Genomic DNA, 23,045 nt, shown 5'->3' with positions numbered 1-23,045 from the left:
TATTGGAGAAGGAAGCATTTAAGTGTAAAAAAGCATGAAGTGTTCATTGAACTGGCTGATTCATGGCCTGGCCTTTAGGTATCACCTTGCAAGAAGAATTTAGGTGAGTGTAGGGTAATTCAGGCTCTACTTTTGGGTAATTCAGGTTCTAAGTCCATGGTAATTGAGGTACATTTTACTTCTGCGGTATTAAATTCAGACTTTCCTTCTGTGTTGATTCAGGCTCTTCTACTGCAGTAATTTGGGCTGTATCAGTTCAGATTCTACTTCTGTGGTAATTGAGGCTTCCTTCTGTCATAATTCAGGCTCTCCTTCTGCAATAATTCGGGCTCTCCTTATATGGTTAGTCAGGGTCTCTGCATGATCAACGAGAAGAACATAGAAAATGAATGATGAATCATATAAAATCATATTAACAAGCGTGATTTATATGAGGAGTTGCACGACCAGCCATATGGGATATCATCGCTCAAACTTGGGGAATCGCCTGAACTTCTGCCAAAGCAGCAGAAGTTATTGCCAATAGTTCTGGTTCTGATGTCGTATAATGCCATTGTACATCATTCAGGCCTGAGCATGTAGAGAAAATAATGCTAGATTTCGATTGCCAGGCACTCCAGTGTCTAGACTGTAAATTGCTAAATTTTCACATGTGTGTTATATTCGTACATGGCATGAATAACCGGCATTCAAGGAAATGAAACTGAAAAAAATTCTATCATGTTATATGAAAAATGCAACAAAAATAAATTGTTAATATTTCAGTGTTTTATGTAAAGGATTCACATGCAACTCACGTGCAAGAAGATATTTATCTCGTACTTCCTAGTTTCTTAAGATATACCAGTAATGTTAAAGAAAAAATATTATGCAGCTAAAATTATTGCCATGGGGACCATTGTCATCCATCATACCGACCGTAATCATATCTTTGCATGAGTTAGCCTTATTTAAAGGAAAACGCATAAAAAACAAATCAAGCGCTATATCAGTGATTTACTGCGTTATTAACTTCAGAATCATTACAAAATACCTTGAAGCCACAAAACACAAACAAAATTTGAGGCCGACATATACTGTAGAAACTGGGGATTATCGCCTTGATCATTAGTAATTTTGGCCCAATGCTGATGATTGCTTGTCATTGATAGGCTTGGCCTTGAAGACCTGTATTCATGACAAGTAAACCACACACATATGGTGCCGTTTGATTAACCATTCTCATTCGAACCTCTCCATGCCCTAGCTTTTAATCTTCCCTACTTTGGTATTCGTGAATTCTCTCTGAATTTTCAAAAACTTCACCTTTCCTCTCCATTTTAAAGAGAATAAATACTATAGCTACAACATGTTCTTTGAGTGATCTATTAAATATTCATCTAACCTGACCCAAAGATTCTGTTTGTGTTGAGGGAGAAAATGGTGGCTGATGACAGATAGGGCCAGATCAAAGCCAATAATTGGCTGGGATAATTGTTTGACATGGTACCAACAAAAATCGGGCACTTTTTGCTACTTTGTGCTACCGTTTGATGCTAACATGCTACGACGTGATGAAATGTCATTCTTTCCTGATGAATGGCTAATGCTAATGCTATCAGTTGCTATAAATCATGATTACCTGTCTGTTTGATGGATTGACAAATTTCCTTACTGCATATTCTGTAGAAATGCTATTGACCATCATTCCTTGGTCATTGGTGTGGTTTGTCAGGTCATGGTAGGTGTGATTCAAAAGATGACCTCAGGACTCAGGGGTAGGCTGAATTCAGGAATATCCAAAAGAGTGGCGTTTCAGAGATAGAGTCTCCTTATGTCGGCTTCCTCAAATTCATTGCACATCTGGAAAATTTCCCCCAAATATGTTAACCAAAATGAACGATGGTTAAGCGTTGGGCTGTAAACAATACTTCTCTGCACTGGCAGGAAATTGAGTTGCCCCTCTCCGCTTGACATAGATCTATTTGCTTATGAAACACTTCTCTTTTGAGAGTAAAAATAGGTTATCTTCAAGGCAATTGGGCGAATGTCTTCGGGGAAGATTGTATTTACGATATTGTCCTTTGCGAACTTCCCTTTTATTTTTCACATCCACTTCCTCCTGTCATCAGGACAACTTCTCAAAGTCTAGATGTTCCGTTGTGTTTTTACAACTCTGAGCATAATGAATAATTATTGCCTTATTCTGTGGGCGAACGTTAACTTAATGTTTCATTAATCGGCTACAGGAATAACGGCTTCTTAAAACCATTTCTCTTATGACAATCATTGTGTGCAATTCTTATCTTGGATTCCAGGTGCAATTTATTGCTTGGTTTTCTTTTTAAGTGCCTGGCAGTTTGAATCGCTTCCACCTACAGGCGTGATTGCACGCAACAGGCATGATTGCATGCAACAAAAAACACTTGGTTTTATTGTTCATTGCAGGTGCCTGCTACAAAAATCAGTGATCACAGTTGTACCGTAGTATGCCCTGTTAGTGGCCAGCCATGGCAACATTTTTATCAATAAAGTTTTCTGCCTCTGTTTCTCAACTGTTGAAACTCAAAGAAATGTGCCCTTGAGTATAAGGAAACCCCAATAGTGGTTACCTAGTGTACATGAGTTGTGATGAGGATCCATATCACGAAGTGGATCAGCCTAGAGTGAGAGTTGGCTGGGGTTAAATGCCGTGATTCGTATCCTGAACATGGATGTGAGATACGTGAGGCGGCAAAAACAACATTAATGATGAATCAGGAAGTGACTGAGGCGGCTATCGCACAGACAAGACCTGCCAAGACAGCTTATGCCGTAGATCGGCACGGACTCACACGCTGACAGCAAATTAATTGAAATACTGCACAGGTTGTCAGTGCCGAGGTACAAATTCATATTCTAAAAGGCCTTAGTCACAGTATATCATTGTTTCTAATACAAAATACATTACGCCTCGTTTTGATCGGAGCGGTCTTGGTATCGTAACCAATGACCGCCTGGGTAGGTATAAAATTGACGTTATCTTCACAAGCAACAATATGGCGGAGTTCCGGACACCAGGCTGGATCATTCTTTGACGAAAACAGAACATATATACCTTTCAAATCGTATTTAATTTGTTTAATTTTGAAACCTTTTAGAATAGAAATTAATACCTCGCTGTCGGTCATTGGTTGTATAATCAAGACCGCTCGGGTAGACCTCAAATTACGTCCAAAACCCTCGGCGAAGCGCCTCGGGTTTTGGACTGCATTTTCGGTCTACCCGAGCGGTCTTGATTATACAACCAATGACCGCCAGCTCGGTATTAATTCCTTAAGCCAATGGAAGCCTACACCTAAAACGTGTGTGGCTTCCCAGGACCCAATCGTCATCTTGGCAACAGGGTCCTGGGAAGCCACACATGTTTTAGGTGTTGATGATTGTAATTGTGGCAGTGGCAGAGATATATTTGCTGACTGGTGTAAAATAATTTCGGTTTCGGTTGGATCATTAATAGCATTTTTAATGGAATGAGAGTTTTTTGCATCCATAGATGGCACAGGATGTAACTTGTTGACAAAGATTGATGACATCAGCCCACACATGCACTATCTTTAAAAAATACGAAGTGACACAATTGTGAGATGTCAGCTGGTAGAATGCTCCACCCCAGGACTAAGATATTTCCGTTTTGGAAATGTACACTCAATTAACTATCTAGTCCTCCTTCTTAAAAGTATCCACTTCATGAATGGGCCTAGAGTGAATGGGCAAAATTTGTAATACAAGTGGCGGTCAAATATACTACTAACAGTATCATGTCTGACTATGTCTCTTTGACCTTTGAAGATGCCCGAGGCCTCCTAGAATAAAATAGAATCATCAGCGTTGTGGTGATTGGCGCTTTATTAAAATCAGTTTCTGCACGGATGTCGATGTACTCTACATCCGTGGTTTCTCCCAATCTGCAAAAAGAGTCTCCAAATGAAACATTGTTCCTTTCCTGATTAGCTCTCATGAGAGATAATAAACCTTGCCTCGTTAGTAGAAATAAATTTATCTTTCTCTGGTCTTTTATTCATTGCATGACTTTTGTCAAGTTTGGAAGCTGTTCCTGAGTAATCATCTTTTGATGAATAGTGCAAAACGATCAGATTGAAATTAAATCCATTCCTTTTGGCTAATCATATTGAGCACAACGACCATAATGTGTCCTTAAATGCGCTGCAGACTCGGTGCAGCCAGTGGTCTCTATGTGCCGGTGCACCTTAAGTTAAGGCAGAGTCTAGGCTTGTTATTATCACAAATGTGTGCAATATTTTATGCTGTCCTCAGAAATAAGTGAGATGATCATGGGGAGGAGGATAAGTGCCCCCTTCCAGTAACCAGTTATTAATGAGTCACAGCCATGACCATTTCTTATTGCAAGCATCTGCAATAATCACTGCTAATGAGTGAAGCAACAAAAATCTCACAGTCTCATTTGGGGAGTAACTTGGGAATCAACAAAATAAATGTGTCACGCCGCTTGGACAGAGAAGTGAAAAATGCCAACGTTAATTGGCTCAGACGACTGCTGGAGAATAGAAGCCTTATTTAACAAGATGAAGAAGCGTTTCCTAATTGGAATGAGTCTTTTTACCAACATGTCAAACTAATGAAGCCTACGGGTATGGCTGTTACTTACCATCTTATCAAAATTGATTCATGTTGAGATGGCATCAGAATTGTAACACGAAGTACATAGAAAGGAATCTCCATCTCATATGTCAGACATGAAATGACTTGAAACATGAATCATTGTCCAATTAAAAATATTTGCAAAGTATTAAAGCGGCGTCAGTTTTTCCCATGATGATAATTAGCAGAACGCTAATTGGATTAAAAGGAATGGGCGTTTAGTTTAATGAGTTAACCATTGACTTATGTTCCATGTAATCTTTCAAACGATTTTTTTTTGATTTGGAGCAATTTAGGACAAATGCCTTTGAAGAGCAAGTGGTTCTTCCACGATGAAGATATATAAACATAACCAGGGTGTTGAATAAACAGTTATGTAAATACTGTGGAATGTTGGACGATGGCAGTGATTGTGGTTGGTGGTGTGCTTTAGATTATTTGATACAATAGGATGAAAATCTTTGGTACTGCATTACTGTCTGATTGAAACTGCCAAGATATATGAATGAAAACTTTATAGCCAGCATTTACTTGGTGAACTTGCTCAGAGATTTTTTATCAAGGCACCATACCCTTTAGATTCGGTTATCTTTTAATTAAATTGCTTGAGATATTGATTAATTTTGCCTATCAGACGACTTACTGTTGGCGGTTTTTCTGTTCGTAAAAGTTGTTTCTGCAGTGTCTAGTAGGCCGAGAGGCGATATGATAGGCCATCAGCGAATTAGTTCCTGTGTGATCTTACAATTTGTTGTGGTCAGCATTGAGTTCAGACACGTCAATGGTCTGTAGACATTAGCAAATTACAACTATAGTTTTAACACTTAAGTTGCCACTTCATTGCTTCTTGGAGCAGAGCGCTGAATGATCAAAAAAGAAATGTTGAAAACTATTAAAAAGCTATCTTTTGCTGAAACTACATGAACAACATATATAGTCGGTGCTTCATACTGGGAGTGTCTGTTCTTAATGGTGTGTTCACACTGAATGCGAATTGAAACCGAATTCCGTAGAGCGCTCTCCGGAATACGAATTGATTAATCCAGTTTCAGAACGGTCGCGTCACACTGGCCCGAATACGCATTTAAATTGGTTTAAAACGCGCCGCACTCAATGCATACTAACGACGCGCCATCTATTATTATTATTATTATTATTTATTAACCTCCCATATGGGAGAATAAAATTTACGAGTACAAAACATATAAGTATAATATCACAGTATCACACAGTCATTATTAACAAGTTAAAATCGCGTAAGGTGCTTGACCATTTCCATCTCCCGGCCATGCCTATTGCCAAAGTTCGGGTCAAAGAGGAGTGTCCTCAGCGAGTCAACACCACCGTCGCTATTAGCGGAGAATCCCGGCCTCGCCCTCGAAAACGAGGCCAAAACCGGGGAAAACCCCGCCGCGACGATGTTGCTGACCAGCGTACCTTTGACCAACGAACCGGCGGCAACATACCTTGCCAGGAAATGGAAATGCAAGTCACGTGCAAGGGAGTTGATTTTTCCCTATTCTATGGCATAACGAAAAACGATTTGAGTTAATGAGATCATTTAAATACATCAGTTAACTAGTTCGGAGCACTAGTTCCCGCGGTCAAAGGTCACTTTCCATGCGCCGGGCGCATGCGCAGTGCGATCGAAAACCTTAATTCGTATCAAGCGCGTCACACTTGAAATCTCAATACGGTTTCGTTGATTCGGATTAGCTGATTCGCATTCAATTCGGTTTAAGAACCGTGTTGGTTAAAGCGGATTGAGATCGGTATGAACCGAATTGAGTGTGACGCCCCAATACGTATCAACGTTTTAATTCGAATTCAATTCGTGTTAAAACCCCAGTGTGACCACGGCATAAAACATCATTGGCAAACCAACATTTTTTGTCTTGATGGGTTATTCGATCCTCTGTGTCTTGCCACGTTATATATTCACTTAGATATAATAGACCTAGCTGTGAGCAATTTCATGGATTGGCCATGAATATTCAGAGCTTATCAGGTAAAAAAACAAAACATTATGCAGCCACTAAGAAGAAAAAAGCATGGCCTTGTTGCTCTAATTTCAGGCACTTATCCCACTCTGCCTGAGGCTCGGGGATTAACTTTCGTAACAGTAGCCAAGGCCCATCCTCAGCAAGAAGTTTCCTGAACAAGATGCTGCCAGTTAGGAACGGCAAACATGACATACACGATATGGCTCATTCTGGCTTGTTAGTGTGCTGGAGCGGTTAGTGAACTGAGAATTGCCAATAAAAAAAATATTTGTGAATGGTTTTTAAGAGGAGGAGAAAAAGAGCAAATTGAAACTCTGACCCTCTACCATGAAAGTCACGGGTACTATTGGACAAATGTCATTTGATTAGATTATGCTCTCATATATACCTTTACAATGATACCCCTCTTTTGGCGAACATTGATCAGCTGAATCCATGGGTGACATGTTGGTTATTGAGTTATCATTGCCTCCTGTAAGCTTAGTTCAATCAGACTAGCAGTTGAGAGTCTGCTCCAGCAAAGCCCAAGTGAGGTGGACATTTGCCAGTGACGTCAGTGTCAGTAGACTCCCATTTTGTAAAGAGAGAAAAAAGTGTTTGTTTCCATTTATTTTTCCATTTCTTTAAGATGCTGCTTTTAGTTGTTCTCTAGTTGTTTTTACCAGCACCACTCATTATCAGTGGGATAGCTCACATCTTACGATGAGAATAATAATAATGCCATATCTTCAGGGTGACATTTTATTTTTAGATAGAATTCCATGAGTTTCCTACAAAAATCCATTGTATTCGTAAACAGTTCTATGCTTTAGCTTTGCCTTTTGTTGAGGTTGGAGATATGTTTCCCTAGAAGTCTGAATGTGACTATTCATTGCTCTCCACCGAGTTTGCTCCTCTAGCTATACTAAAAGTAACATCCTCTATTGTCTGATGGAAAATAGTACAATGTGATGACTGCCTAAGGCTGCGTGTCATTCTCAATAATGCTATCATGTTTTCAGTTGATTTGTAGTGGTTTGATATTTAATGGGAAAATACAGGCAAAAATTGAAAATGCATCAGCCATCTCATTGAACATCCAAGAGAGGTAAGTGTGAAGAGAAGATTTATCAACTTTGTGGCTGTCATAATAGACTGGTAACTAAATTGGGAATTGCTGAAGTTCTGGAGAAATGATTATCTAAATTTTTAATGAAACTCCAATGAAGTTGGCATGGTAGCATGAGCAGATTGCATTGTCCAAATGTCATCATTCTTCAAATGAAAATGGCAAAGTTGAATTTTTCGTAGCTCTCACCTAAGTAATAACCTGCTAAAAGTAGTTAACGACAGGTCATGTGAAAAAAGCCACTTTCATAAAAATGGGGGTGGTAAAACTGATCATTTATGAAAAGGAGAGTGGATGGTATCATACAGAAAAATCAGTCAGATCTGTCTTCCCAATGCTCAAAGTTGACAGTTCATCTTATAAAATGTCAGTATAAAATGTCAGTGTTGTCAAAGATACAGAGATTTCCAGCAGCCCTCATAATGCCTGCGATGTTGTGATGAGTTGCAATGGTGAGTGGCTGATCGAATCTGATATGGGGTGCAGTGATTCGGGTGTCTTTTCAAGGCCCATAAGAAGGTAAGTTTTTACAGCAGAAAAATAACAAATCAATCATGATTCCATCACCAGTTACAGCAAAAAAACAATCACTTCGTTGCAAAGGACTTTATAGATCACTTACCAGTAGCTTGCTGAAATGATTCTGTGATGCCTCCAGTCGACTTTGAGGATGGGTTGGATGGGAATGGATTCTTGATCAGTACACATACCAGACCATCACACCAAACAAATTTCCAAAGAAATCTTTCATTTCTCACCAATATTACTGATAGAGGGAAGACCCACAGGAGCTCTTCTCTGGTCTTTTGTATTCAATGTCCTATGGATCTATTAGGTTGGTTAATGGTCTAGAAAGATAGCCTGGTTGGCAAAGGATGCTTTGTTTTCAAAGTATGCTTCTTCTCGGTAGTCACCTCAATTCGCAGTTTTAGGCCATTACTATACCGCCAAGGCAAATGTGCAAGGATTTTGTGAGTTTATCAGGAATCGAGCAAGAATTGATAAAAGACTAAAATGTGGTGGAAGCAATTCCATAGCACTTTCGGCCTGGTTGTTTAGTATTCACATTGCCAACTGTCACTGTTCATGACTTGTCATGAACATGTTTGTTATCTGGCTAAGGCTTAAAAACATGATATGACACAACCTGTGGGTAAAAAGTGACATTGTGAATAATATATATAACCTCTCTTTGTTGTCTATGGCAAAAAGTAGTCAGTTGATTCTGATATATAGCTTCATTATTCGGGATGTTCCTAGTTTTTTACCGCATGAAGATAGCCTTGATTACCATGGATACATACTAATTCCTTCATTTGAAAGGTAAAGTGTGATAACATGGTAATATGATGATCCCTGCTGGAGTGCGTGTCTGCCTCAATAATTCTAATGTTCTGGCCCTGGGGTTCAAATTTGTCATGATGTGCTGGCTATTGACACATTGAATATTTCATGAGATTGCTGTGTGGCTTGTTTGTAAAATTTAATTTTCTGACTCAAATGACTTCAAATTCTCAGATACTTTGTTTAAAGGATAACATTGCCAAAAGAGTGCATTATGCTATCTGTTGAGAAATCATCTGTTAAAATGTACCAACAGCTTTGATCAATAACTAACCGATAACAATTTAAAAAAATCCATTGTTACCAACTTTCCAAAATCATCCTCGCAACAATGTATCTTTTTAAGTGGACAGTTTCAAATGTGGCTAATTACGCTGAGTAAGGAGCATCCTGATTTTGAAATGAGAGCATCACATTTTATCTTCTCCAACTTTAAGCATTCCACTCAACATGCATTACTCTTACATTGTCACAAAGTGTCAAGGGCCTCGAGCAGTTGGATAGGACAGACCCTGTAATAAAATCAGTGTGTAAGTTATAGCCAGCGGGTTGGTCAATCAAGTAATCGCACACAGCTTGGTCTCACCGACAAAGGTACCGGAGGCTGTGTGGTGATGTCCATTATCAATAGGACAAGTTGCGATGTGAGGACGCCCTAATGAGATGTGCTACGGATTCAATTAGGGGATGAAAACTGTGATTCTGACCCCTTGGGTTATAAGTGGACAGGTTTTTATATCGACCTTTAAGGTGGTAGGAAATGTGTGTGCTTGGTGTTGAGGAAGCTATATATCTATATATCTTTTTCCCTTTTCAAATTGACTAATAAAACATTTAAAACAATTAAATGTTACTTTAAATCAATAGATGGCTTTTTCCTGCTTAATAATCCTTGCAAGAAACAGTTGTCCCGACCATTATTTGAATTCTTGGCTCATTTCTTGTTTTTTGAGACCTGAAAACAAAAGTTGCCTCATAAAAAAACATTAAAAAAAAAGATGTTATCTAGGTTTCTTCCTTTCATCGTTCCAGAACAGCAACTTCCTCCAGTTGGAATGTTGATCATACATGACTTACTGACTAAAGTGTTATCTTCTCTCGTAAGTGCTTGTATGATTGATATCGCCGGTTCAGGGCTCTTGGGTTCAATCTTAGATTGATATATCCAACGTTCACTTCGCTCTCATCTAATGATGATTTGTGCAACAGCATCACTCATGTGGATGAATGCAGCTAGCTGTAGAAATCTGATTCACCCGATTGAACTTACTAGCACTTTATTCGGGATCATCTCAGAGTACATTGAAGCTGGCTGTGCAGTAGAACGCTAGGACTCTGTGCAACTTTTTTATCAAGTTGAAGCAATAAAGTGAAACTAAGGTGAACTGACTCGTCAAGATTTTTCAACCTTCCTGTTGCATCAAGGTATTTTTGCAATGGATTTGAATTTAAATGAGGCGCAGTCACTTGTGAAAGATATGCATCATTATGGTAGGAATTATAACTATGGCCTTATGACACCCCCCCCCCCCCCCCCCCAGATGAAACCATTTCATCATATGGCTTCACTATATCTTTGAGATGGTCCCTTATGCCTTGGCTCTTGCTTTAAATCCAACCTCCTCGTTATCTCTCCCCTTCATTTCCTGCTTTCTATCGTCCAATCAATACCCACCGTGTGATCGCTTCACTGACAAATGAGCCGCGTCAGATTATGTTCGCACAAATTGAGTCGAAATGGCAGCATAGTTTATCATCTCGCATCTTAAGTCACTTGCAGAGGATTTCAATTCCATCTATTACTGCAACTAGTTTGATTTTGGCAGTGATGCAACTCGATAGTACCGTAGTGGATATCCAACTACTGTAGCTTGTTCCTCAAAGCTGGCAACAGCCCTGCACAAAGGCCAAGAACTGTGGGTCAAGACCTGATTTTTCACTAACAATGATTAGTGTTCTTGTCAGCTTTCCAACTGTCCTGTCACTCTCCCGGCTCCAGCTACCGGAGGATTAGAGAAGCCTTTAAAATCAGTGCCAAAGTATGCTTTGCTAATTAGGTTGCCAACATGATCGCCACTCGGCCATCTTGAATGTCTGGCCTTGGCTTTTGTAGCTGTTACTCAGGAATATTAGTCTGTCTGGACTTGGCTTATGCAGCTGTTACTCAGGAACGTCAGCAAGTCTGGACTTGGCAAGTTGAAGCTGTAATTTTAGGAAATCTCATGTGATAAACACAGACCCACCTGAGGAGATGAATGTACATTTTTAGGGCCTTTTTCGTCTTCCTTTATTTGTTATATGGAATATGTCAGCAATTTCTTTATTGAATAATATTCTTATCCCGCAGGGCCATGCTATTCCTTTCCACTCCTTTACATCTCCTGTTGCAAAGACTGACGGAAATAGAATTTTACTTGCTATTGGCAGGATATAGCTATTCCTGAGGGCATAACGTGGGCAGAAAAAACTTTGAGGTAATGAATATGTGGTCGACAGACAGTTATAAGGCGTTCTTTGATCCTTGATTTTGGAATGAAATTGATCGAGATTTGACTCGTAAATAATGCCAGGTGATCAACAGAAAACAACACTTGTCTATTTTTTAGTGAAAATGTCACACCGGTGGTTGTCTCGCCCCTGAAATTTACGTGATCACAGGTTGTGATATATATTCCTTCAAAACACTCGTGCAGTTTTAATACTTAAATACATGAGTAAATTTCCAAGAATTGTGGGGTCACTTAGTAAACATTGTTACAGCAATAACAATTCCTGCCATCTCTGTATATATCGTCATTACATGAGTTGCAATTCCCTAGTTAACATGGTTAACATCACAATGAATTCCTGCCATCTCTATACTGTGCCCAGAACTCTTTGCTTTTATCTCTGCTTCACCTTGGTTGCTTGCGATGGTCAAATGTACTGATCTGAAAAAAATGGTGAAAAATGACTTGCACCTTGACATATCCTAATGGAAGGCATGATTAACTGGTGTTCACGCTGGGGAAACTAAGATAGAGTCTAACATGCCTTGGTGATCTTGGGAGATCGTTGCAATAAAGCGGCTTTGTCTCATTGGACATACAATCGTGACTACATGTCTGATAGGTTTATACTAACGGTACTGGTAGTTGTTTAAAGGGGGGCCTTTTCAGGACGTTGGCGTTTACCAAAAAATGGCAGAGATTTTCAGGGTAGACATCCATATTTTAGTGGGATTTGAGAATTTCAAAAAGGAACAAAATGTCTTCACCATCTACCAAACTTGCCTGGTGGGGCACTTTCAAAACAGGACATGGAGACAGCTACCCCCTCCCCCTTAAAAGCCTTACAACAGACTTTTTCCTCATACTGGTCATAATTGCAAGAACAGACATTGCTAAATACAAGCCTGTATGCATATGCAAGGAAATTCAATGTTTGGCTGAAGCTGTTCTGCTATGGTTGTGCAGAACATTTCTTTCTTCATATATTCACGAAATAAAAAATCATGCTGCTTTTGACAGCATTTCTTTCTGAAGTGACAACAAAACTATTATATTAAACATGTTCTCAAAACTTTGTGAACAAGTTGAGAAGACTTACAGGTATTTTAACTTTGATTGTTTTTCTCTTTTACGTGGTATAGAATTTATAAGCTCCCTTGTTTAAATGAACTATATGGATTTTTTTTGGAGGATGTATCCGCTTCTGATATTCCAATACCCCGTATGTTTGACAGAATGCCGATAATAAAATGTTAAAGACTTAAATGGTGACCTGAGAGGTGATGAGGAAGTACTAGTATTAGTGATGATCTGCTGGTGTTTTCTTCTTGATCGCATTGATTTTAATTCTCCATCAAAATACCATCATCAGGTTGGGTATCCCCTTTGATCACATTGATCACATTGATCATATCTTCCTTTAAAGTACTGTGATCTGGTTGTGTATTCCCCTTGATTTAATTAATTTTAATCTGCCGTAAAATACCATGTTCACGTTGTGAGTTCCCTGAGCCCTCCATCCAAGTACCATTCTTTTCATACATATCACTAGCAAGGAAATCTAGAGAGAAGGTCATTTTCGAGACAATATTATTTATATCCTGTTCCAAGCACACTTTTCAAGGACTAAGTTCTTACCTCCTGGTAGCTAAGACGGATTTTGATTTAACCGTTTCGTGTGCATAGTATCTGTCGAAGTACGTCCTGTATTCTCATTGTTCTCATGACTTTCACAGCCGAACCCTGTCGCATGCCAGGCATCCATATATTAAAAATTATCAACTCGAATGCACATATATCGTCATGAAGAAAAAGAAGATAGGTTAACTTTCCCCCGGGCTCCTGCTTTATAAGTAGATGAAAGGAATGACAGAATATACCTGCTTGTTTGTTTAGCGCTTTTGCCTGAAAGAGATATCACTTGTTCCTTTACACTTACAAACATGAGCCCATCTTGCAACACATACGTATCAATACCTACCTGGACTGGTGACATTCCGCCATCAAGCTATCTCAGATATTGGCAGAAATAATGATGATACTGCGACCATTAGAGACCATAAAGTCACTGGGGGAGCTCATAAATACACCAGCACAATAGCTCAATGGGAGATGGGGCAAATATTGGAAACCTATTAGGAAAAATGAGACATCTAATATGTATCTGTACTGGCTTAGCATTGTGTTTCAGACTACTGTAATATTGTCCACTCTTTGCAGGACAAGGGCAGGTAACCAGCACTTCAGATGTTCAGGCTCCATTACTGAAATAGTACTCATTCTACTGAAGAATATCTTAAAGGTGTACTCTGTTCGTTTGAATATGAAAATTGAACTTGTATTTAAGAATTTTTAATTGTATTTATATGTACAGAATATAAATTTTGACACAGCCATTGTGTAGACTGATATGCAAATACTAGTATAAAATGCCAAGTTATAGCAAATTTGCATTCATAATACATGCTCTAGGGCATTATTTATTTCTATTTTCCTGAGCCAAAATTCAATGTACACGGAAAGCGTTGGCTTTTAAGAACCCTAACAATCCACTACACAAATGCTGATACCAGACTGCAAACATGCACTTCTCCAACTTGTAACCATCTTATCATGAGCTGGATTAAAGCGATGATAGATACCACTGATGCTATATCCCATGAGCCAGATGCAACAGAATAAAAATTAACAACATCATGGAGGCAATTTTCGCTTTATTGAGCGCATGGTTGCCCGTTTCTTTACAAAGTGAGTATAAGAAGTATTGTGTTGAATAAATGGTTGGCGTCGTTTGTCCTAAAACCTTCAAGGTAGGAGTGGTTCAAAGGAATTGTGGCTTGTAGTACCCCAAGAGTTCCTTTCTTATGAAAAACACTTCCTGAGCAACATGTGAAGTCTCTAATGTTGAGATTGCGGCTTGTGCTCAAAGAGTTCTTTCTTTTGAAGTAAACTGTCCTCACAACGTATGATAAATCTCAAATGTTCTGAATGCGGCTTCTGCTAAGAAAGGTCCTTCTTTTGAAGGAAAATGTCCGAGCAACCTGTGAAATCTCACACGTTATGAGTGCCGCTTGTGCTAAATGGTTCTTCCTTTCGAAGACACCTTCCGGGCACCCTGTGAAATGTCAAACGTTGTCAATGCAGCTTGTTCACAGAAAGTTCTTCTTTGGAAGGAAATATCTGTGCCACATGTGAAATCTCAAACGTTATATGTCCTTTTGCTAAAATAGTTCATTCTCTCGAAGGATGCTATCTTGGCAACAAATCTGGCTGCCAGCACATCTGTTGTACACAATTTTTTGCAACTATGAAAACAAATACCACAGACACGATCATCCTCTTATCATGTTTTCCCAGCTTCTTAATTTTTGATTAAATGGATATTTTCTGAAGAAACATGGTAGTTTCACACGTGATGTCTGATGAAGTGTAACGTCATCTTGTAAGTGGTGACCCTTTTAGCCCAAGGAACATAAAATTGAATCATTCAACAGGTTTGTAAAGGGAAGAGGTGATCTGCATTTGTTTAAAAAGTGATACTTGGAATTTTTCTCAAGGTGTCTTTTTTTGTAAAAATTTCATTGAACGTTCTTGTTTTCAGCTTTCAGCGTTCTTCAATTCAGCTTAATGAAAACATGTTTAATTCGTGCAGACAATGAATCTTTCAAATGTGCTCATTGATTATTTGCCATGATTAACAAAAGAACTGGTTCACACTCCAATTACTGTGTTTTCTACAGTTGCTTTGTCCTTGAATTAAAGGAAGAGATTCTGTTGACAGGAAGTTAAATTTCCTAATTTAGTCATCTGTCGGATGTTTTGTAGCCAATTAGTGATGCCTGTGATTCGTTTGTTGTTCAATCAACGTCCGTTTGGTCTGCATTGCGTCAAGTTGGTTTCGTCCGTTATGTGATCAGGCCCATCCTTTTGAACATGGTATGAGAGGGGGGGGGGTGAGGTCATGGAAGGCTGACATTAGAATCAAGCTGTACATCTATTCCAACATGACACCTGACATCAGACATTGCAATTTCTAGTGAATGGTCGATTGAAAAACATAAGACATGGCATGCACAGGGTCATCGATAGACCATCGGTGAAAGTAGTACTGTGGTTGTAGATTCACCCTCAAACATCTGTTTCATAATAGCAGCTCCAACATGGGCATTCTATAGTAAGCTAGAGTGTCATTACTGTTGGGTTTCCTACTATTTTTGGTTGCCACACGTACAGCATACTCGGAGTCTGTTGATAATGTCTTCTGTAACATTTCTGTATCTCAGATACGCACAGGGCTTAGTCATGACATATTTTTTTGTCTCTAATGAGACGCAAGCAGTTTCGGTGGCGGTAAATTTTCTGATGGCTTCTTTTGAAAGTTGCCATGGCAGATTATACCTGTCATTGGCGTCATATCCATTACTGCCATGGTAAAGAGAAATATAATTATGGGATTGCTCAATCCAGCGAGGCTTAGTTACCAAAGGTTTTATTTGATCAGACATATTGCAAGTGGTTCTTCTTAAGAACTGGCTCACTTGACCTTGGGTGAAAGTGTCTGTGAATACAATATTCTGTTATGACTCTGTCACCTGCTTTTCTCAATATTCTCCCATAGCCATCATGATGTACCTGCTTTGGCCACCTTTTGCTTGTGGTTAAGATCAAAGCTCTTGTCATCAACAAACATACAACGGAGAGAAAAAAGAGGCAAGATTATTACTTGGCTGTTACAACAAAGACTATGAAAAAATCCACCATATCAAAATCCATAACCTTAAAGCGCTGCACCACCACTAACATCCTGAGGAAATCAGGGGTTAATGTTCACTTCTCCGGCCCTGCACACAAACATCACCTCACCAAATGCTCTGAAAATATGATGGCCCAGTCTGTTCCCGTTCAGTCCATTCCGTTTCACCAATTTGATGATTCCGTCAATTTGATGAGGCCGTCCTCTTGTGACTACTTGTGTTCAAGATATTATTATCCAATCCGTGGTATTGGTATCTATGGCAGTCTTAGAAGATTGGTTATTTATGCTTCAGCTTACAAGCAATCTCTCTCACTTCTTACTGTGTGTGCCACTAATATGATAGCTTTTTTGCCAAGTTCAAACCTGATTGACACAAGGTTTCTTTGAGTGTTTGAGGTAACCTAAGGTCAATGAAATTTGATTCTACTGTTCTTGTCAGCCACTTTCAGGAAATTAATGAGGGTTTCTCTTCAGCTTGAAGGTGGAAACTATCATCCATATTTGTAAACAAAAGCTACGTAAAATTAATAAGCGGTTTATGTGCAAATCAGTGAGGGCTCTGACAAGAACCATGAAATGAACTTTCTGCAGCCTAATCCACACAGAGAGAGATTTTTTGCTTCTCTCCACGATACCGATATAATAACAGGGTTATTGTATCAATTGCTGTAGGATAGTTAACAGCATCATCATCAGCTGGCGCGGCACATGTTGAATTGGTAAAAAATGTCCAATTTGTAGGGATCGGAGTGGCCAGTTTCCTGTCATTTCTTACTGTGCGAGTTCTAAACCTGGAATCAGCTGACCAATTTGATACGGGACGAGAAAAAGCAATAGATCCTTTCCAACAACCTTGTTTTGGTCTTTGATTAGGGCATCTTGCAGTCTGCTGGGCGAAAGATTCAACAGTACTTCCTCCCAGCTGAGTATTAAAGTTACTGTACATCCCTGTGCATGAGATAGATATCCACGATCCTGGTCGAATTATCCTGGTAACAATGGGACACATGAGACTTCTGCTGCCCTCCACAGTCAAGTGGCCAAAGTCGTACCAAAAAAGTCATATTGAAATCAATCTTTTAGGGAAAGAGGCAGAGATAAGAAGCCGTGAAGATGCATTGTGCAGAAAGACACACACTGTAAGTAAGTGCTGTATAAAAAATGGCTCAATCTACAAACTGGAGCAAACCTACAAACCTACAAAAATGGTCTGTTGAACAAAAATGTGATGTTTTCAAATTCCCATCTGACACCCTCGCCCTCCCCCTATATTCAAATTAGATAAAAAAAACCCTAGCATGGATATACAAGGGTTAAACACTGGTGACACAATTTTGGAGCCCTGTAAATTGCCTGACTTGAAGCTGTGTGCGTTGATATGACAAATGAGAGGCGTGAGGAAAAGCATCACTTACCTTGGCAGGTTAATCTTGCCAATTTTCTTAGCTATAATCCTTGAGTTGTCCACATTTGTCACACAGAATTTCGCCGACATTTATTAACAAAATTCATACAGAAATTGACAAGATTCCTGAGTTTTGGACAGGGCATGTTTGCAACTCCTGGACATTGGCTGAATGTCAATGTATACTGGTCCTAACCAAAGATGTCAAAGAATCAGAGCACCACAAACCTAGGAATTCTCAGGACATTGTTTAATTTTGTTTCGAGCACATTCCAGAATCTTCATGTTGAATTATCCTTTCTGTAGTCATGGCGTGTCTTCGTTATTGCTAAATTATGCTACAGTTGATCTGAGCTAACATTTTCACTGAATAAGGAGTTTGCGTCAGCATTATTTATTTGCTTCATGCCATCTTGTAAATCTTATGTGAAAAGCTATGACGTTGTCTGGCAGTGCTATCAGCTTTTCTTGCAGATTGAGACCTGTAGCTGTGGCATAGTGCTTTTCATCCCCATTTTATCGGGAGAATTTGCTATCTTGTGATGCTATGCCCTAGACGGCAGCCTTGTTGTCAGGTAATTTACAGCCCCATTTTGTTGACAGCAGGTGCATTAATCAAAACATCTTAGTGAATAAACATTGTCTTTAACCCAACTATAGTTATTACCAAATATATTTATGTTTTTTTAGTGACTCTATAGGAAAACTAATACCATACTGATACTGTAACACTAACAGGCAACTTTTCAAGGGTATTTTATTTTCATGGAATATGGAACAATTCAGTTTTACCAAAATATTTTTTGATTAGAAATATTAAAATAAATTTTCTAGCCCGCCAAAACAAAAATCACAAAATTTTATTTCATTTCAGATATCTTCATGAATCGCAAAAATAAAACTGCTCAAAGTTCAGTGGTTCACAATGTGGGGCCATCAATAATGAAGCTTTTTATTTCATCAAGGGATCAAGATATCGAATGATAGAAAAAAGGATGAAAGGAACCTGTATGTGTGCTGAAGGAAGTTTGTGGGTTCTGTAGCATGTATGCGTAGGTGTTAAGCAGTGGAGAGTCTAGCCTTTGTTTCTCTTTCAGATAACCAGAGCCACCAGTGCCACCAGTGCTACCACTACTACGCTCATCCAAGATAGCAGAATTGAATTTTTGAAGCTAACTGCTGGAGGAAGTAACCCAGCTCCAAGAAGAAGCTCGCACTATTTTCAACAAAAACTATGTCTGTCTCTGTCATTTAGGTAACGATTGGTCTTTAAAAGCCAAACCTGGGGGATACATTACAGGTTTCCAATAGGCAATACAGCCTCAGGTTTTCCGCCACCAGCTGCACCTGTATATTAGGAATAGGACATTGTGGTTTCTCACGAGTCAATTAAGGCTTTCACCTAATGGTTGTCTGACTAGGTATGTCGGTACCTAACCTATTACCTATGGTGGTCTTTTTCAAGACTTGACATCATTGCTTACGAACATTTTCTTGTCGGATAGCGTCCATCTTACATCGGAAATCTTTGTCTTGTCTTCAAAGTGCTCTCAGTGTTCGCCTCCATCCTTCAAAGCCCACATTGTTGATGATTAAAGAACTTTGATGTTAAAAGTTTGTCATGCTTGTGGCAGATTCAGTGTGAGTTATAAGTATACGCCTGCTTGAAAAGGAAGTTTTTAGGTCTCTGTCTGACTTTAAGTACTTCTTGTCATCTCGAGTGTCTTTGCTTTTGGCATTCAAATATCTTAGATTGCGATTATTGGTTACCTGAGAGGAATTGTTTAGGCTTACAGTGTTGGTGTACATTGTATCTAATTGTAGCGCAAGTGAATAGAAAGAAACATTGCCACTGTACATTAACCTTATATGTCAACATGAGGATGAGTATATCTATATTGATGTACACAAGAGCAATGTTAAAATTTATATTCAAAGTGTCTTTACAGAATTGAAAAATCTCAAATGCAAATTTGAAATTTCGAACTTCCTAAAGACTTTTGAAATTTCTGTCTTAATTATTAAAGTTTAGTAATGACAGATTGTCAGGCTTAACAAGCCTCTGTTTGAGAGGATATCCGTGACTAAGTCATTGGATGCCGGAAGGAGGTGCCTTGGTCTTATGAGTTTTTTTTAGGTTTCAGTGGCAAGCGATCTCAATGAAGATATCAGGTGGTCACTATCGGCAACATCACACATACATCGCCTTTCTTTCTGTTCGGAGGTATGCTACAAGCGAACTTAAATGCTCAATGTACGCAGTGAATAATAAGTTATTTTTTTAATATTTTTACGTCTGACTTTCATGCGTATTGATTCCAGAAACTCTGATATGCTATTGTTACACCATTTTTATTCACAAATCTTGATCTATAGAAATGACAGGTTCACAAAAATCTTACAGTTTAATATATGCATCTCTTATTTCTTTTTCTTTTCCGCTTGGCAAATCTTTGTGATAAGTATAGCTATCACCTTTCCACACTTACTGAACAATGTTTTGTTCGGCTTAGTGAGAGAGTCAGTGAAATGGCTGTGTAAGTGGTTGTGGAAAGGGTTCCGGCTCTTTCATTCGAGTTGGCTAATGATACTTTTAGAATAAGGGAGCACATTTACCTCAAGACAAAAATGTATCTGTCTCAGTCTGGTCAAAGTGGATCTGCCTTTTCTTCTTTATGAAGTATGAGTATTTCTTGAAAGGAAATAGTGTTGACAAAAAATACAAGACATGTACAAAGACCCTGCTTATTGCCTCTCATTTCCTTGACACATCGTTAAATTTTTCACCTGCTTCTTCTTCAACTCTTCCCCGAGTGGTGATTATTTGGCAAGAAGGGACAAAGTGACCTCACTTATGAAATTTTGTCATCGGATAATTAAGATTTCAATATTTTTAAGCTCCCTTGAAATGAGCAATTTCAATCGCTCGGACCAAAATCATAGAAGATTCACTTTTTTACAGGAATATGTTATATTGTGGTTGATTAGTTGGTTACAGAGGGTTAAAAAGTGTTAAAGTGACGAAAAGAAAAGATGTTTTCGCTTTTTGGTATTTGACCCACTCCATTCAGAAATTCACCAGAAAACTACATATTATCGTGAGCCAAGCACAAACAAAAAAAACTGTCTTGCTTTGTGTCTGTCACCAGTGTGAAAGTGCATACTCCTAATGTGTCCAAAATATTAAGAAACTGCCAAAGGCCTAATGGTTGATTGAAAAAATGTCTGCAAAACACGCGCTTATCTGTTTTTTATTTTGTCACAAATACTGTGTATATGTGGGAGAAAAAGAAGTTGATGTGGAGTCATATTTCACCGGATTACATAGAAAAGGCACATCAGTTGCCATGCCGCCTGGGAAGTTGCCATGTTATTCAGGATGAAAAATATCAGACACCATTTATTGCAGAATAACTTAAATTTTGTTAAAACCAGCTTGCGACACTACTGAGTGATCTCGAAAAAACAGGTTAAATTCAAAAGCTTGTCTAAACAAACTTTAACTTGATTTACAAAAAATGGTGTTATTAGATACTTTCTTTCTGATATTAGTATGGAACCTCCATTAGTGGTCTCGGATAACATCTGGCTTCACAGGCTTGTTTCTCAATTACCTGGCCTTGATATTTTTGTATAAAACGTCTGTGAATACCCAATATCTTACAACATCAGACGCCTTTAACATGTCATGTCTTGGTGTCGTTCAACCTTTAGATGACATCTCTCGTTTTTGTATAACTTTCCCGTCTAAAGAAAGGATAGATCTAAAAGAAGGTGACTTAAGTAACTGGAGTCTTCACCAAAGCATGTTACATGTAAAGTTTTGGGTTTATAGTCGGATATCAACTACAATGGAGGTTGTCACACTTTGATACCAGTCTGTTCATTGTAATGTGAAAAATAATCATTCACTCTCCCACTGATCATATCTTTATTCTGCCTACCAAAGGCCACCCTAACTTGTCATTCTATTATCCTAACCATGCCGAAGCTCTTTCCCCACAATGTTTCCAAATCCTGCTGAAATAGAATAGTTTCTCCTATCTGGCTGATATGATATCCCCACTAGAGGGCCTTATATGATATTAAGATTGCTGATGATATTGAATAGCATTAGAGATGAGGAGACTGTCTAGAATTGACCAAACATTGGTGCATTTCAGACAGTTTTAGAGTACATACTTATCGGCTTCGTCTGTGTCAGATACAGCCAGTGGGGTCATTTGTCTGATGCGCTGCGACAAAGTGTTGCCACTGGTCTTGACGTGGCGTGAAATCGAACACTCTTGTACACTTGTGGCTGCAACCTCCCGATTGGGAAGCGTGTTTATAGGAAGCGACTAAAGTTCCTGTCTGCTGAGCAACCACTCCTTGGGTCAATCAATCTAAACCAAAATGCTGATGACTCTTTAATACTTTTATTAGAAAATTGAAAAATAAAACTGGACCACAATGTCTTGGAGATTAAATTAACTCCTCTCAGGGGCCTAACTCCTGGTTAGCTAGTTCGTTATTCCCTGTCAGTACTATCACATTGTGGCCTTCCGTCTCATTGCCCTCTTATCTGCTTAACGTTGCCAGTAGAAACTGAATAATCACTTTTTGGCTCGAAATTGGACCCCCTCTCCCCAGACTTTGACATCACTTAAAGTCCTTCTATATTACAGAATATTTATAGTTATCCAATAGATTAATATCATCTCGAGTGAACCAGTTGAGGAAGAGGCAGGTCCCCTGCTCTGTGGCTTCAGGCCAAGACTGTTTGTCCCTAACTTAGTTATCCCTGGCCGCACTGATGAAATCCAATTGTTGCCGTTCATGCTTAGATAGGTTCAATTTGTCAGAAAATGTTATATTAGTTCAGACATTACCAGGGAACTTATTAGGACACTATCAACTTGTGCAGCTGATTTGATTTGACTCTTATTGCTGCAGCTTTTAATGAGAAAGAGGCATCTCCAAGCCCCTCCATGCTTGTTCCCCTATGTTTAAAATGTGAACAAACTCTTCGTGAAACTGAGATGGAAAGTTGTTTACAATTATCAACTTAATACAGCAAAGAGGTCCATCATGCTGTTTTATGGTTCCCATTCTCCAACAACTAAATGCTAATCAAGAAATACCCTAAAAGTTGGTGATGTGACCTTTTCAACCAGCCAAATCCCCAAATGAATCAGTAGTTCAAAACTGTCTGTATGCATTATACATTGATTTCTTGTATAAATTAAAAGGGGGCATGTATCACTCTAACTCAAGAAACAATCTTAAAACGGCCGATACCATTCTAATAGCATTGTAC

The 23,045-nt window shown here is 38.9% G+C and overlaps 2 protein-coding genes across 4 annotated transcripts in view; one reads left to right on the top strand and one right to left on the bottom strand.

Moving 5' to 3' along the window:
- The window catches only part of LOC135495413 (C-C chemokine receptor type 1-like), a 69,440-nt gene extending 51,596 nt beyond the window's left edge, over positions 1–17,844 (bottom strand). Inside the window, exon 1 of the mRNA XM_064784021.1 lies at positions 17,757–17,844. The gene's annotated coding sequence lies outside the window, so the exon portion shown is untranslated. The remainder of the gene's footprint in view (positions 1–17,756) is intronic.
- The window catches only part of LOC135495412 (ATP-dependent RNA helicase DDX1-like), a 109,715-nt gene that overhangs the window by 70,572 nt on the left and 16,098 nt on the right, over positions 1–23,045 (top strand). The gene's annotated exons all lie outside the window — the stretch shown is intronic.

This window comes from Lineus longissimus, chromosome 11 (assembly GCF_910592395.1).
Source record: "Lineus longissimus chromosome 11, tnLinLong1.2, whole genome shotgun sequence".
In the NCBI taxonomy this organism is placed as follows: domain Eukaryota; kingdom Metazoa; phylum Nemertea; class Pilidiophora; order Heteronemertea; family Lineidae; genus Lineus; species Lineus longissimus.
The sequence above is the reverse complement of the archived record's forward strand: the minus strand, read 5'-3'. Positions and strand labels throughout refer to the sequence as shown.